This window comes from Antechinus flavipes, chromosome 4 (assembly GCF_016432865.1).
Source record: "Antechinus flavipes isolate AdamAnt ecotype Samford, QLD, Australia chromosome 4, AdamAnt_v2, whole genome shotgun sequence".
NCBI classification, from domain to species: Eukaryota; Metazoa; Chordata; class Mammalia; order Dasyuromorphia; family Dasyuridae; genus Antechinus; species Antechinus flavipes.
The window spans coordinates 165,715,335-165,730,741 of NC_067401.1; the positions used below are offsets into that span (position 1 = coordinate 165,715,335).

At 36.8% G+C, this 15,407-nt stretch overlaps 1 long non-coding RNA gene across 1 annotated transcript; it reads left to right on the top strand.

The window, feature by feature from the left end:
- Positions 1 to 291: 291 nt before the first annotated feature.
- Positions 292 to 13,934, top strand: LOC127560664 (uncharacterized). The gene is made up of 3 exons (XR_007953385.1): positions 292 to 1,780; positions 4,719 to 4,845; positions 13,487 to 13,934. It is a non-coding gene; the product is annotated as an uncharacterized LOC127560664 (long non-coding RNA).
- Positions 13,935 to 15,407: the final 1,473 nt, after the last annotated feature.

Here is a 15,407-nt window from a genome sequence, read left to right on the forward strand (position 1 = left end):
AGATCTATTCATATGTATAGGCAATTGGGTAATACGGTGGATAGAGAACTGACCCGGGAGTCATGAGTTCAATACATGAGTTCAAATCCAATCTCAAATATTTACTCAGTGATCCTGGGCAAGTCACTTGATCCTGTTTGCCTCAATTCCTCATCCTCACTTAAAATAACCTGGATCACTCCAGTATTTTCATATAGTTGGCTGACTGGAAGGGCTCAACAACAAAAATTCATATGTGTGTGTGTGTGTGTGTGTGTGTGTGTATGTATGTGTATATGTCCCATGCAGATATCTGTCCATTGCTCACATACCTTAATGATGTTCTTAAAACACACAGGTTGAAAATCTCAGAAATCCGAAGACATTACAACTGAGCTTGGGATCTAGAGGCCTGGTTCAACCCATTCTTGAAGATTCTAGGCCTGATTAAGGAGGAGAAGAGGGAATTCTCCAAGAAAGCAATAGGACATTTGTATCTGCTGATGGAACTTATTTGTTTTTCTCTTTTCCAGACAGGAAGGAGCCATTGGTTCAATTCCTTGAATACTTTGCTTGGTGGCTTAGAAACAACTATAGCTTTAACCTGTTGGAAGTGGGTATCGTACCCTGAATGCTCAGCTTTCTACATCTCTAATTCCATCCAGGTGCCTATTGTTGGACCAGACCCAAGGAATTCATGAAAAGCAAGAAGAAAACAAGAAATCTGAACTTCTTCCTTCCTTCCTTCTCTCCTTTCTTCCTTCCATTTCTTCCTTCCATTTCTTCCTTTCTTCCTTCCTTCCTTCCTTCCTTCCTTCCTTCCTTCCTTCCTTCCTTCCTTCCTTCCTTCCTTCCTTCCTTTCTTTCTTTCTTTCTTTCTTTCTTTCTTTCTTTCTTTCTTTCTTTCTTTCTTTCTTTCTTTTTTCTTCCTTCCTTCCCTCTCGTTTCCTTCCTTTTCCCAAGATCACTGAAATAGATGATTGAGATAGACTTTCTTAAATTGCAGATGAGAGCAAATTGTTATTGTTATTTGTCCTTCATTCCCGAAGAGGAGCATGACATCAGGGAGGTGACACCATGACATACAAGTGAATTAGATTTAAGTGAAGGAGAGCTGTGCAAGGTCACCTCTCTCACTTTACTCTCCAGAGGGGACCATCTGGATCCAATGGCAAGATATACCTCAGGACAACTGAAGATGGCTCAGGGTGCAATGGGAGACCTTGTACTTTTTAAGCTAAGGTCTTCACCATGTCTCAGTTTGACTGAGGCTACTCCCATTCAGTGATTAAGGCTAGCTAGCAATTGAGGCAAAGAATCTCCTCTTTCACTTAGTCCAGAAAATAAATACATACATACATACATAGATGGGGGAGATCCTCAGGGTTTCAAAAGAGAAATGAGTGCTATTTACATTCAATCTGAGTCAATCAGGACCCCACAGTGAGTAAGTAACAAAGTGAGGATTCAAATTCAGGTCCTCAGATTTTATATTTCCAGAACTCTTTCTTTTATGTTGTATTCTTCTCTGGAAAAGATTTTAGTGATCATCTAGCCAATCCCCTCATTTTGCAGTAGTCTAATTAAAACTATGCTGAGCTAATTAATAGCACGTGACTAGTGTTATTCTTTACTGTGTATAATCATTTCCCTGAATTCTCTCCCAAGTTAGTAAACAAAGGCTCCCACCTAAGAAGAAGAGAAAAGGGACAACGCTGGGACCCAGGACACAAATTTTACTGCTGAGTGATGGTGGTGGTGGTTTATAGAGAAGCCAAACATCAGGGTGAACTGAGAAATGGTAATTTCCCTTTTTTTATTCTGTGACACAGAAAACACACATGCCCTTAGGGATATTATGAGCCAGTCTGGCAGACCTTTAGCTACCTTAATGATAGAAATCATCTCACTGGACTTCCACATTTCACAGAAAAAGAAACTGAAGCCCAAGGAGAAAGGAAAAATGATTTTGCAGAATTCTAGAATTAAAGAACTTGAGATCTGGAAGGGACTTTTTTATTCTTCAGTTGTTTTTTAGTCATGACTGTCACTTTGTGACCCAATTTGGGGTTTTCTTGGCAAAGATACTGGAATGGTTTGCCATTCCCTTCTCTTTTTACAGATGAGGAAACTGAGGCAAACAGGACTAAGTGATTTGCCCAGGATCACATACCTAATAAATGTCTGAAACTAAATTTGAATTTAGATCCTCCTGACTGCAGGTCTATTACTCTATGCCACCTAGTTGCCAGTTGTAAAAGCTATTATAATTCCCATTTTGCAGCGGAAGTAACTGAATTTTAGAGAGGTTAGCTCAGTTGTTCATGTTCCCAAAGCTAGTAAGCTATGAGATGAGTTTTTACCCACACCTTTGCTGACACCAAATTTTTTTCTACAAATACCATGTTATTATAGAAACATGTGTTAATTATTACTGTTGTTGCTCAAGGTTACAAAGCAATTTGTTGGTTGATCAATAATATCTCATAGTCTAGGACAATTTTCACTAAGCCATAGGATATTCCCTCAGCAGAGCAGTCATGTTATAGCCTGAGATTTTTTCTGTCCACAAAGCCATGGCCTCCACACACCCTATGGCAGGAAGTGGGAACTTGAGACGATGCTTGGGACAGAGTCAAATGGTTCTCCAAGCCTCAGATCATTAGATGAGAACTGGAAACTTCCTTAGAGACTGTGTATTGTTGTTCAGTCATTTTTGACTCTGTGACCTCAATTGCAGTTTTCTTTGGCAAAAATATTGGAGTGGTTTTACCATTTTCTTCTCCAGATCATTTTACAAATGTGGAAACTGAGGCAAGTTAAGTGATTTGTCCAGTTTCACCAGCTAATAAGTATCTGAGGGTGGATTTGAACTAAGAATGATGCATCTTGCTGACTCCAGACCTAGTACTCGATTCATTGTACCACTTACTTGCCCCTAAAAACTGTGTAGCTTATAGTCTTATCCTTTTTCGTATCATGGACCCATCTGGTAGTCTAGTGAAACCTATTCTAGGAATGTTTTTCAATAAACAAAATAAAATACATAGGATTTCAAAGGAAACCTATAGTGAAAGTTATTTATTATATTAAACATATAGTTATTATATATATTTCAATACATAACATTGAAATGCTTTAAAAAAGCAAGTTCATGGACTCTAAAATGTTAGTCTTACATGCAGCTTTGTCTGTAAATTTCAAACTATCCAATTAATAGTATAATAATCTGGCTCTGATCTCTTTTCTTTTTAAGCCCCTAGTCCTTAGTTCTTCCCATCAATCACTAGTGCTTCCCATCCCCCTGAACAGGTCAGATTGGGGGTCACTAGAAAGTCTGAAGTTTTGTGGACAGCTTAAAGAAGAATAGGGCAGTTAATGCCTCTTCCCTCCCCACTCCCAACCCCAAGATCCTCTTGCTCTCCTCCCATATGGGGGCCAGGTGGCAAGGGGAACATCTTGTGATGAGATGGGGCTCTCAGGTTACTAGGCTTGTTGTATCCCAGGGGGAGATCAGGTTCGGGGGCTCGCAAGCATAGTGGCTATTTTGAAGGTGTATGTAACCCTGGGGCCAGGGGGAGTCAGGGCATAAAAAGAAGAGATTGCAGTTAGCTATATTCCCTCAGCTCAGCATTAGCTCTCAAAGTTCAGGGAGAAGGCGGTGACTTTTAGAATCAAGCTCAGCCCAGCCAAAAGGACAGAGACTGAGTAGAGTTATGAAAGGGAATCCTCATCTTCTTCATTCTTCATGGATTGTAGAACAAAGCAGGGCAAGATCGTTCTGCCGCGCAGGATGGCAGAGAAAAGATAGTGTCCTCTTACCCGCATCCATGTAGAAATTGAGGAGCGAGATGCTGAAAGTAAAACCTCCCTGCTCATCATAGCAGATGGTTAATTTTCATTCTCAAAGACAAATGACATCAAGAGAATGATGTCTTGACTTGAAAGTGAATTGGATTCAAGGGAGACTTTGCTGTGCAAAGTCATCAGCATCATTCTTTCCTCTAGAGTTATTGGAACCCACTGGTCATCCCAGTTATTATCATTATAAATAAAGGGTTCTTAACTTCAGGTCCTTGGACCTCCAAGGATTCTGTGGATGGATTTCATGTATTTCTATGAATTAGAATGGGGGAAATTACATCTTTTTTTTTTTTAACAAACTTTTAGTTTCCTTAGTAATCCTATGTGTTTTGCTTTATTCTTTTAAGAATATTATTCTAACATGCACTTATTCATCTATATCAGATTGTTTGCTGTCTTGGGAAGGGGGGAAGCAAGGGAGAGTGGGTAAAAAATTTGGAACACAAAGACTTAAAGAAATGTATGCTGATGTGTAAAAATGTTTGTAGCAGCCCTTTTTTTTTTTTTAATGACAAAGAACTGGAAACTGAGTGGATGCCTATCAGTTGAAGAATGGCTGAATAAATCATGGTATATGAATATTATAGAATATTATTGTTCACTAAATGAAGTGAGTAGAACCAGGAGAACTAGCAACAACAAGATTATATGAAGATCAATTCTGATGGACTTGGCTTTTTTTAACAATGAGATGATTTAAGGCAATTCTCATAGACTTGTAATGGAGAGAGCCATTTATATCCAGAGAGAGGACCATGGGGACTGAATGTGGATTACAACATAGTATTTTCACTTTTTGTTGTTGCTGTTGTTATTGTTTGCTTGCTTTCTTTTCTTTCTCTTTTTTCCCTTTTGATCTGATTTTTCTTGTGCAGCATGATAAATTGGAAATACGTTTAGAAGAATTGCACATGTTTAACCTATATTGGATTACTTGCTGTCTTGGAGAAGGGGATGGAGGGAGAGAAAGAAGAAAGACTTGGAACACAGGGTTTTTCAAGGGTGAGTTAAAAACTATTTTTGCATGTATTTTAAAAATAAAAAGCTATTATTAAAAATAAACAACTATAATATTTTACTCTGAGAAAAATTTTTAAAAAGTATGTTGAAAACTATATGTGCATTTGGAAAAATAAAATATTATCAAAATGTTAAAAAAATATTATTTTGAGAAGGTGTCCAGGACTTCATCAGATTGCCAAAGGGATCCTTGACACCCAAAAATTTCAGAACCACTGTGGTAGACGGTATTGACTATAGGATCCAATTCAATCCAAACTAATCCAATGAATATTTGTTAACTTGTGGTGGACACTTAGTATACAAAGATAAAATAGTCAAAGCTCACATGTAAAGGATACTTTGGGACACTGAGATAACTCAATGGATAGCATGCTGGGCTTAGACTCAGGAATACCTGAATTCGAATGTGGCTTTAGACACTCATTACCTGTGAGTGGGCAAGTGACCAAAACTTTACTAGAAAAATACTAGTATTTTTACCAAGAAAACCCCTTGGACAGTATGGCCTATGGGGAATCACAAAAATTTGGTGCAACCGAATAACATATAACACTTTAAGCTTTGCAAAATGAATCTTAGATAATATCTTATTTGATCCTTAAGACTACGCTGGAAAGTGAGAGCAATTATCATCCTCATTTTATAGAAGAGGAAACTGAGGTTCAGAGGAGGTTAAGTGACTTGCTCAGGGTCACATAACTAGTAAGTGTCAAATGTTTGAGCATGGATTTGCTGACTCCAGGCTGGTGCTTTAATCTACTGTGCCACCCAGCTGTCCCCATTCTTAGTTGATCTTAAAACAGCCTATGAGATTGGCAAAGTATTACTGATTCCCATTTTACAGGTGAGGAAATTAAGGTCAAAAGAGATCCAATGGTTTGCCTAGGATCTAAGGTAGTTAAAACAAACAGCTGAGACTAGAACCAACTTGCTTTGGCACTTTTGTCGGTTTCACTTCCTTGGCAGCAATCATTCCTGACTGATATTGGCTCGTTGTCACAAACTGTTCATTAAAAATATTTTTTCTCTCACAAATGTCTTGTTTCCTCCAACTAGGTTATAAATGCCTAGAGGTCAGGGATTATGTCTTTATCATTCCCTGTAATACTCAGAGCAGCCAGTTTAAGAAATATTTGATTTACTTTAATACTGGAAACAATTGGAGTACTTTCCATCACTGCTGGATGTAGTACAGTTATAGTGGCATTGGAATTAGGAAACTTGAATTTTCTGCTCTCTTATTTGTTATCTCCATAACCTAACATTTTAATCTAACTTATGAGTAGAAATAATTTTACTTCTCAGAGAGTCAGTTTCTTCATCTGAAAAATGAAAATGATATCACCTGTTTTGCCCATTTCGAGTGGTTGTTGAGAGGCTAAAAGGCTATACAAATGGAAATAGTTTCCATTTATTATGGTCTGAGAAGAGATAGACCTAAAAGATAGTTGTGAGTAGTTAGGAAAGGAAGATAATGTGCTCAACAATAGACCTAGGACCGGAATATGATAAACATACTTCTGGAGGCAACTAGGTGGTTCAGTAAATAGCACCAGGAATTAGGCTCAGACACTTAGTAGCTGTGTGACCCTGAGCAAATCACTTAACCTGTGTTTGCCTAACCCACAGAGAAGAAAATAGTAAACTATTCCAGTATCTTTGACAAGAAAATCCTGTGGTCCATGGGTCGTGAAGAGTTGGACATGACTGAATAACTGAACAACAATTCTATTGGATCATAAGAATTCTTTCTCTCATGAGGGTCCCTAAATAGTGCTGCCACTTAAATTAACCAGTCAACTCTGACTTCAGTTCTTTTCTTCTTCCTCCCCCTTTCCTCATCCTTTTCTTTCTCCTTTTCCTTCTTTTCCTCCTCTTCTTCTTCCTTCTTTTTTTCTTCTTCCTCCTCCTCCTTATCATCATCATCTTCCTCTTCATCTTTCCGTCCCCAGTGGGGTGAGGTTGCATGATAATATTTCATATATAGAGAGAGCTTCAAAATCCACAAAGAATTTTCTTCACCACCATAGATCTAAGGGAGATACCTAAATTAGATTAATACAGACCCAGAAGGGACCTTGGACATCATCTTAATCCATGGGTTCTTAAACTTTTGGGCTCATGAACCCTTTTGTCAATTTAGTAAAACCTATAAATCCCTTCACAGATGAATGTTTTAAATGCATAAAATAAAATACACAGAATTACAAAAGAAATCAATTATATTGAAATATAACAAACCCCCCCACAAATTTGAAAATCTTTAGTTAAGAACTTAACTTCAACCTTCTCATTTTAGAGAGTAAGGAACTGAGGAAGCAACTTGTCAAAAGTTCACATCTTACGGTCTCCCTACTTCAGCTTAATTCTACTTCCTTTTTGATTTTCTGATCAACTTTCTCCCCTTCCTCTTTTAACTTATGATCTTTTCTATTCCATAGTTTAGGGGAAGGAGAGAAAGGGGGGAGAAAGGAGGGAGGGAAAGAGAGAGGGAAGGAGGTAGAGAGAGAAAAAGAGAGAGACAGAGACAGACAGAGACAGAAAGACAGAAAGAGAGGCATACTGAGAGCAACAGAGACAGACAGAGAGAGAAATCCTCCATTATCTTAACCATATTTAGTCTGATCCACACTTTTCTTCCAGGGAGTAAATGTTCTCAAGGCTTGTATCTCTTGACATAGAACTATATCTCTCTCATCCAAGTAATCCATCCTACTCCCCTCTACTCACATCCAAGAACACTCAGAAGTCTGGGCATAACCTTGATTAATTTTTCAGGCTAGGGACCAGTAGGGCATGCAAAATGGAGAGGAACTAAAATCAGTCTGTTCAAAAAAACCATCTTGATTGACATTATGTAAAATAAATTTAAGTAACATACTGTCCAACCATTCACCCAAAGTGTTCATTCAAAAGTAAATAGAGGAGGTAACTAGATGCTACAGTGGATAGAACACTAGTTCTGGAATCAAGAGGATTTGAGTTCGAATCCAACCTCAGATACTTACTGTGTGACCTTGAGCTTAACACTTGACACTTAACCCAATTACCCTCCCCTTTTCCATGGAAGTAGAAATTACTTGTTTGCCAAATTCTTCCCCCACTTTCTGTTCCTCTGCTCCAATGATGCCAGTAAATTGCTCTCCCAAGATAGGCTGTCCCAAGCTGGGAAAAACAAAAAATGGAACCCTAACCAGTTGTGCTTAGTGTCAACTGTAGCAAGTTTTCAAGGTGGTGTTGGGAGCCAAGATATCTTGGTAGCAAAACATTCCCTAGCCAGTTGTCCTCAGCCAGAGGCTTCTTCTTAGTATTCCTTCCTATAAGTTCTTAAGTAGAACTTTGGATATATCACAGATTTGTAGCTGGAAGGGTCTTTGAAGATCATCTAATCCAAGTCCTTCATTTTATATATGAGAAAAGGCCAGAGGGAGTTAAGTGGCTTCTTTAGACAAGATCAGACAATTCATAAAGACCTCGAGTTAGAAAGCCTTGAATTCAAATCTGGCCTCAGCTACTTATTAGTTGTGTGTGTTTGGGCAAGTTATTACTTCCCCCCCCCCACCAAAAAAAAAAAAGAGAGAGAGAGAAAAGCTATTTACTTCAGTTTCCCCAATTAGAATGTGAGGATAATAATCAGCACCTAAATATACAGGGCTATTGTAAGGATCAAATGAGATAACACATGTAAAGTGCATAGCATAATGTCTTACTTATTGTAGAAGTTATATAAATGCTAGCTGCTATTATTATTATTGTTATTTGTAGTAGTTGTAGTAGTCATTACCGTCGTCATCGTCGTTGTAGTAGTAGTAGACTAGGTACTACAAAAATATATAAAATATATAAAAACTAATATAATTCCAGCCCCATTAGTTTTCAAAGGCCAGAAGAGGAGATGAAACATTGACACAAAAAACAATTTCACCTAAAATGTAAAGGTAGCCTAAGGTACAAAGTTGGGGACCAAGATTAAAGGAGGTTCTTTTGTTTCCATCCAGGGAGAGAGGAGAGCAATGAGAGGTCTTTGAAAGAAAGGTTTGTGATCAAGTTTGAATACAGATCGAAGTATTCTCTATTTCTATATCTCTATTTGGAAAAGTATAATTACCTTCATTTTACAAGTAAAGGTCACAAAACTTAGTGAGCTCTTTGAAAGTCTCATTGAGGCTTGTTCGGAAGCATTGTCAATGCTGGGATAGGAAATGAGACTGGAAAGATATTAAAGAAGGCCTTGAATGTCAGACAAAATGCCAGCCAAAAACATCTTGCATATTCTTTTGTAATGTACCTGCTCACCTTATTTGCTAGAGATAGAGTAGGGGCACTGATAAAAGGCAGCTAGATGTCTCTGTAGATAGAGTATCTGGCCTGGAGTCAGGAAGACTTGAAATCTGACCTCAGACACTCATCTTCCTCTGTTAAAAATCTGGCCTCAGAACTGAGGGTGGATCACAACATAGCATTTTCACTCTTTCTGTTGTGGTTTGCTTGAATTTTCTTTTTCTTTCTTTCTTTTTTCTTTTTCTTTTCTTTTCTTTTTTTTTTTTTTACTTTTTCATCTGATTTTTCTTGTCCAGCAAGATAACTGTATAAATATGTATGTCTATATTGGATTTGACATATTTTACTATGTTTAACATATATTGGATTACATGCCATCTAGGGAAGGAGGTGAGGGAAAGGGGTAGAAATTGGAACAAAAGGTTTTTCTTTTTTTTTAAATAAAGCTTTTTATTTTCAAAACATATGCATGGATAATTTGACAACATCGACCCTTGCATAGCTTTGTGTTTCAGATTTTCTCCTCATTTCCCCCATCCTCTCCCCTAGATGGCCAGCCATTCAATATATGTTAAATATGTTTTTAAAAATCTATGTTAAATTTAATATGTATAAACATATTTATACAATTCTCTTGCTGCACAAGAGAAACCAGATAAAAAAGTAAATGAATAAGAAAATAAAATACAAGTAAACAACAACAAAAAGAGTGAGAATGTTATGTTGTGATCCACATTCAGTTCTCACAGTCCTCTCTCTCTCTGGGTGTAGATGGCTCTCTCCAACACAAGATCATTGGAACTGGCCTGAATCATCTCATTGTTGGAAAGAGTCACATCCATCAGAATTGATCATCATATAATTTTCATGTTGTCATGTACAGTCTCCTGGTTCTGCTCACTTCACTTAACATCAGCTCATGTAAGTCTCTCCAGGCCTCTCTGAAATCATCCTATTGGTCATTTCTTAAAGAACAATAATATTCCATAACGTTCATATGTTATCTCTTATTCAGCCATTCCTCAATTGATGAGCATCCACTCAGTTTCCAGTTTCTTGCCACTACAAAAAGGGCTGCCACAGGTCCCTTTCCTGCCTTTAAGATCTCTTGGGGATAAAAGTCTAGTAGAAATATTTCTGGGTCAAAGGGTATGCACAGTTTGATAACTTTTTCAGCATAGTTCCAAACTGCTCTCCAGAATGGTTGGATCCATTCACAGTTCCACCAACAATGTATCAGTGTCCCAGTTTTCCCACATTCCCTCCAACATTTGTCTTTATCTTTTCCTCTCATCTTAGCCAATCTGAGAGGTGCGTATTGGTATCTCAGAGTTGTCTTGATTTGCATTTCTCTGATACCACTACACACCTGTCAGATTGGCTAGAATCACAGGGAAAGATAATGTGGAATGTTGGAGGGGATGTGGGAAAACAGGGACACTGATACATTGTTGGTGGAATTGTGAATACATCCAACCATTCTTGAGAGCAATTTGAAATTATACTCAAAAAGTTATCAAACTGTGCATACCCTTTGATCCAGCAGTGTTTCTACTGGGCTTATACCCCAAAGAGGTAATAAAGAAGGGAAAGGGACCTGTATGTGCCAAAATGTTTGTGGCAGTCCTGTTTGTAGTGGCTAGAAGCTGGAAAATGAATGGATGCCCATCAATTGGAGAATGGCTGAACAAATTGTGGTATATGAATGTTATGGAATATTATTTTTCTGTAAGAAATGACCAGCAGGATGAATACAGAGAGAACTGGTGAGACTTACATGAACTGATGCTGAGTGAAATGAGCAGAACCAGGAGATCATTATATACCTCAACAATGATACTGTTTGAGGATGTATTCTGATGGAAGTGGATCTCTTCGATAAAGAGAGCTAATCCAGTTTCAATTGATCAAGGATGGACAGAAGCAGCTACAACCAAAGAAAGAACACTGGGAAATGAATATAAATTGCTTGCATGTTTGTTTTTCTTCCCGGGTTATTTATACCTTCTGAATCCAATTCTCCCTGTGCAACAAAAAAACTGTTCAGTTCTGCACACATATATTGTATCTAGGATATACTGTAACCTATTCAACATGTAAAGGACTGCTTGCCATCTGGGGAAGGAGGTGGAGGGAAGGAGGGGAAAAATCGGAACAGAAATGAGTGCAAGGGATAATGCTGTAAAAAATTACCCTGGCATGGATTCTATCAATAAAAAGTTATTTAAAAAAATTAAGTTTTTAAATTGTGCATCCTTCCAAAAAAATTGTATTTCTCTGATTAATAGTGATTTAGAACACTTTCTGATATGATTAGAAATAATTTTAATTTCTTCATCTGAAAATTGTCTGTTCGTATCCTTTGACCATTTATCAATTGGAGAATGATGTGGAATTTTATAAATTTGAGTCAATTATAATGAGGCCTTTATCAGAACCCTTAAATGTAAAAATGATTTCCCAATTTATTGCTTCCCTCCTGAGCTGGTCTGCATTACTTTTATTTGTACAAAAACGTTTTAACTTAATATAATGAAAATTATCTATCTGATGTTCAATTATAAGTTCCAGTTCTTCTTTGGACACAAATTCCCTCCTTCTCCACAGATTTGAGAGGTAAGCCATCCTATGTTCTTCTAATTTGGTTATATCACTCTTTATGTCTAGATCATTTAGATCTTATCTTGGTATGTGGTATCAGGTCTGGGTTCAGCCCTAATTTCTTTCATCTTTCCAATTTTCCCAGAAATTTTTGTCAAATAGTGAATTCTTATCATCAAAGCTGGAGTCTTTAGGTTTGTCAAACACTAGATTGCTAAGTCATGAACTATTTTGTCCTATGATTCTAAACTACTCCACTGATCGACTACTCTGTTTCTTAGCCAATACCAAATAGTTTTGGTGACCACTGCTTTATAATGTAGTTTTAGATCTGGCACAGCTAGGCCACCTTCATTAGCATTTTTTTTCATTAGTTCCCTTGAAACTCTTGACTTTTGTTCTTCCAGATGAACTTTTTTACTATTTTTCTAGATCTGTAAAATAATTTCTTGGGAGTTTAATTGGTATGGCACTAAATAAGTAGATTAATTTAGGTAGTATTGTCATTTTTATTATATTCACTTGGCCCACTCCTGAGCATTTGATATTTTTCCAACTGATTAGATCTGACTTTATTTGTGTGGAAAGTGTTTTGTAGTTGAAATACAAGGTTTTTCAAGGGTCAGTGTTGAAAATTTATCCTTGCATATGTTTTGAAAATTTAAAAAACTTCAATTAAAATAAATCTGGCCTCAGACATATCTGACCCTGGCCAGCTCACTTAACCTTATTTGCCTCAGTTTCCTCATTTGTAAAATGATCCCAAGAAGGAAATAGTAAATCCCCCCTTTGCCAAGTATCTTTGCCAAGAAAACCACCAAATGGGGTCATGAAGAGTCATAAACAAATAAAGTAACTGAACAACAACAAAGGAGTACTGACTATTTTTCACAGAAAAGGGTTCGTGGTCACTGTGGCATTTTGGACAGAGCACTGAATTTGGACTCAAGAAGCTCAATTTGAATCCTAGCTCTGTCTGTTACTAGTTGTGTGACTATAGCCTTCATGACCTAGCTTGTAGAAATTTTAAGAGGAAAGTATATTATAAACCTTAAAACACTTCACAAACCTGAGTTATGTCTTGTTTTGTAATTATTATTATCACTATCTCATTCTTTTCCTCTTGGTTTGAAAGCAGTTCATATAAGGCTTAGTCCATGTCACTATCCTGTTATTATTCTATATTAAAGTCCTAGGGATTCTTGGGTAAGTAGAAAAGGTGACTATCATCAAAATCCAATAAAATTATTATGGTGCAGACATCTTCTATAGGTTCCCTGAAAGGATCTTCTGTATGGGTATAAAAAGTACTTCATTCTATTCCCACATGGTCTTGATTTCTTCTATTAGATCTCTCTTTGTATTTTGAGGGCAACTAGATGACAGAATGGATACAGCACCGGGCTGAGAAGCAATAACACTCCTTTTCCTGAATTTAAATCTGTCCTCACATAGTAGTTGTATGATCTTGGGCAAGTCACTTAACTCCGTTTGCCTCAGTTTTTCATCTTTAAAATAAACTGGAGAAGGAAATGATGAACCTCTCCAGTACCTTTGCCAAGAAAACCTCAAAGGGGCTTACAAAGAGTCAGACATGACTGAAAAACAATTGAATATTATATTTGGAAGCTTTTCACTAAGAATATCTTGGATATTATGAGTATTTGATATGCTGTCATCATCATCATTATTATAATTATCATATAGCCACAATAATTTTTTAACATTTGTTTTTAAGACTTTTGAAATATGATGATCAATTCTGATGGACAAGGCCATCTTCAGCAATGAGATGAACCAAATCAGTTCCAATGGAGCAGTAATGAACTGAAACAGCTACACCCAGCGAAAGAACTCTGGGAGATGACTAAGAACCATTACATTGAATTCCCAATCTCTATATTTTGCCCACCTACTTTTTTGATTTCTTTCACAGGCTAATTGTACAATATTTCAGAATCCAATTCTTTTTGTACAGCAAAATAACAGTTTGGACATGTATACTTATTTTGTATTTAATTTATACTTTAACATATTTAATGTGTATTGGTCATCCTGCCATCTAGGGGAGGGAGTGGGGGGAAGGAGGGGAAAAATTGAAAAAAAAAAGGTTTGGCAATTGTCAATGCTGTAAAATTACCCATGCATATAACTTGTAAATAAAAAGCTACTAAAAAAAAAAAAAAGACTTTTGAGTTCTAGTTTCTCTCCCTTATCCCCACCCACAATTAAGAAATCATATGTGAAAATTATTTTACAAATATTATCTCATTTGATCTTCACAACAATCCTTTGAGGTGGATGCTATCATCATTCCCATTTTACAGATAAAGACCTGAGGCAGATGGAAGTTGAGTTTTTTCTAGTCTGTGTCTGAGGCTGAATTTGGATTCAGGTCTTCTTGACTTCAAGTCTAGCACTCTATTCACTAGCTCTATCTATTAAAAACATGACCATCAATTTTTTTACGAATCAAATGAACCATTGTGGGCAACATTTGATTCTTCATTTTGTAATAATGTTCTGGTACCAGTACAGTCTATTTGTTGAATTCTGAAGGACAATGTTGCTGAAACTGAGTAGATACACTGAGGTCCGAGCACTTAAGGCTAATTACCAATTGGACAATACTGTATTAGCATATGTTTGGAGAAAGAATGGCCCTGCCCCACTACTCTGTGTAGGTTTGATCTGTTTGGTGCATAGAGGCAGGATTTAGGGGATGGAGTGAGAAAGCCAGAGTCACTACTGGCGGATTTGTGTTGTATCACCATTCTGTTCACATCTAAAAAGAATAAAGATCAAGGACTTTTGCTTATCCTGGCTGATTCTAAACTATCCAGGGTGCTAATGCGGTCATCACAGAATATGAGGTCTCTTTTGGTAGAATGGGGATTTATTTTGTTAGATTATGAAAAATTGAGAGTTTCTGAATTGTGATCACTAGGTTTTATATTAATAAGTGTTCAGGAAGCACTAAACTATTTTTATTATTATCATGATCTCTCATCCTCATTTTTTAGAATGAAGTTCAGACCTAAAAGGTTCTGTGACATATCACTATACTGCTATTTATTCTTTTTTCATTTAATGTTTTAAAGCCTATTAGACTGATGGATTCTTAAAAAAAAATTGTTCTTAAATGTTTATGGATAAGTGTTTTGTTCAGGCAAATAGCTATGTCTGTGATGATACTGTAGTCCTAGTAGTTTATCTGCTGACTTCTCTAACAATTATCATTACTACCTATTATTAATTGATATAATTTCATTTTCTCATATTTCTTACAGTCCAAATAGAAATGGTTTTGAAACAATACTTTATTATTCTTTCTTATTTAATATTCTATGGACTTTTCCATAGTTGGATGGAAAAGCTGCTTTTAAAAGCTGAATAAAAAGTATTAAGAGTTCATCTTCTGAAGGCTCACCCACAACATCCTCCCTGACATTCCAGTAGCATATAGGGCAAAAGGGATGACATGAAGCTTTTCCTGGCCCCATAAGATATTGAACTTCTCTACTGGTCTCTATATTTTGAATATATTTCCTATATATAAAAAAACCATATCATATGGTTTGGGAGAGTTTGACTTTTTTGTGTGGTGACTGCTGTTAAAATTTTTTTGTTTTTATTGGAATGAGGGCAGGGCTCATTTT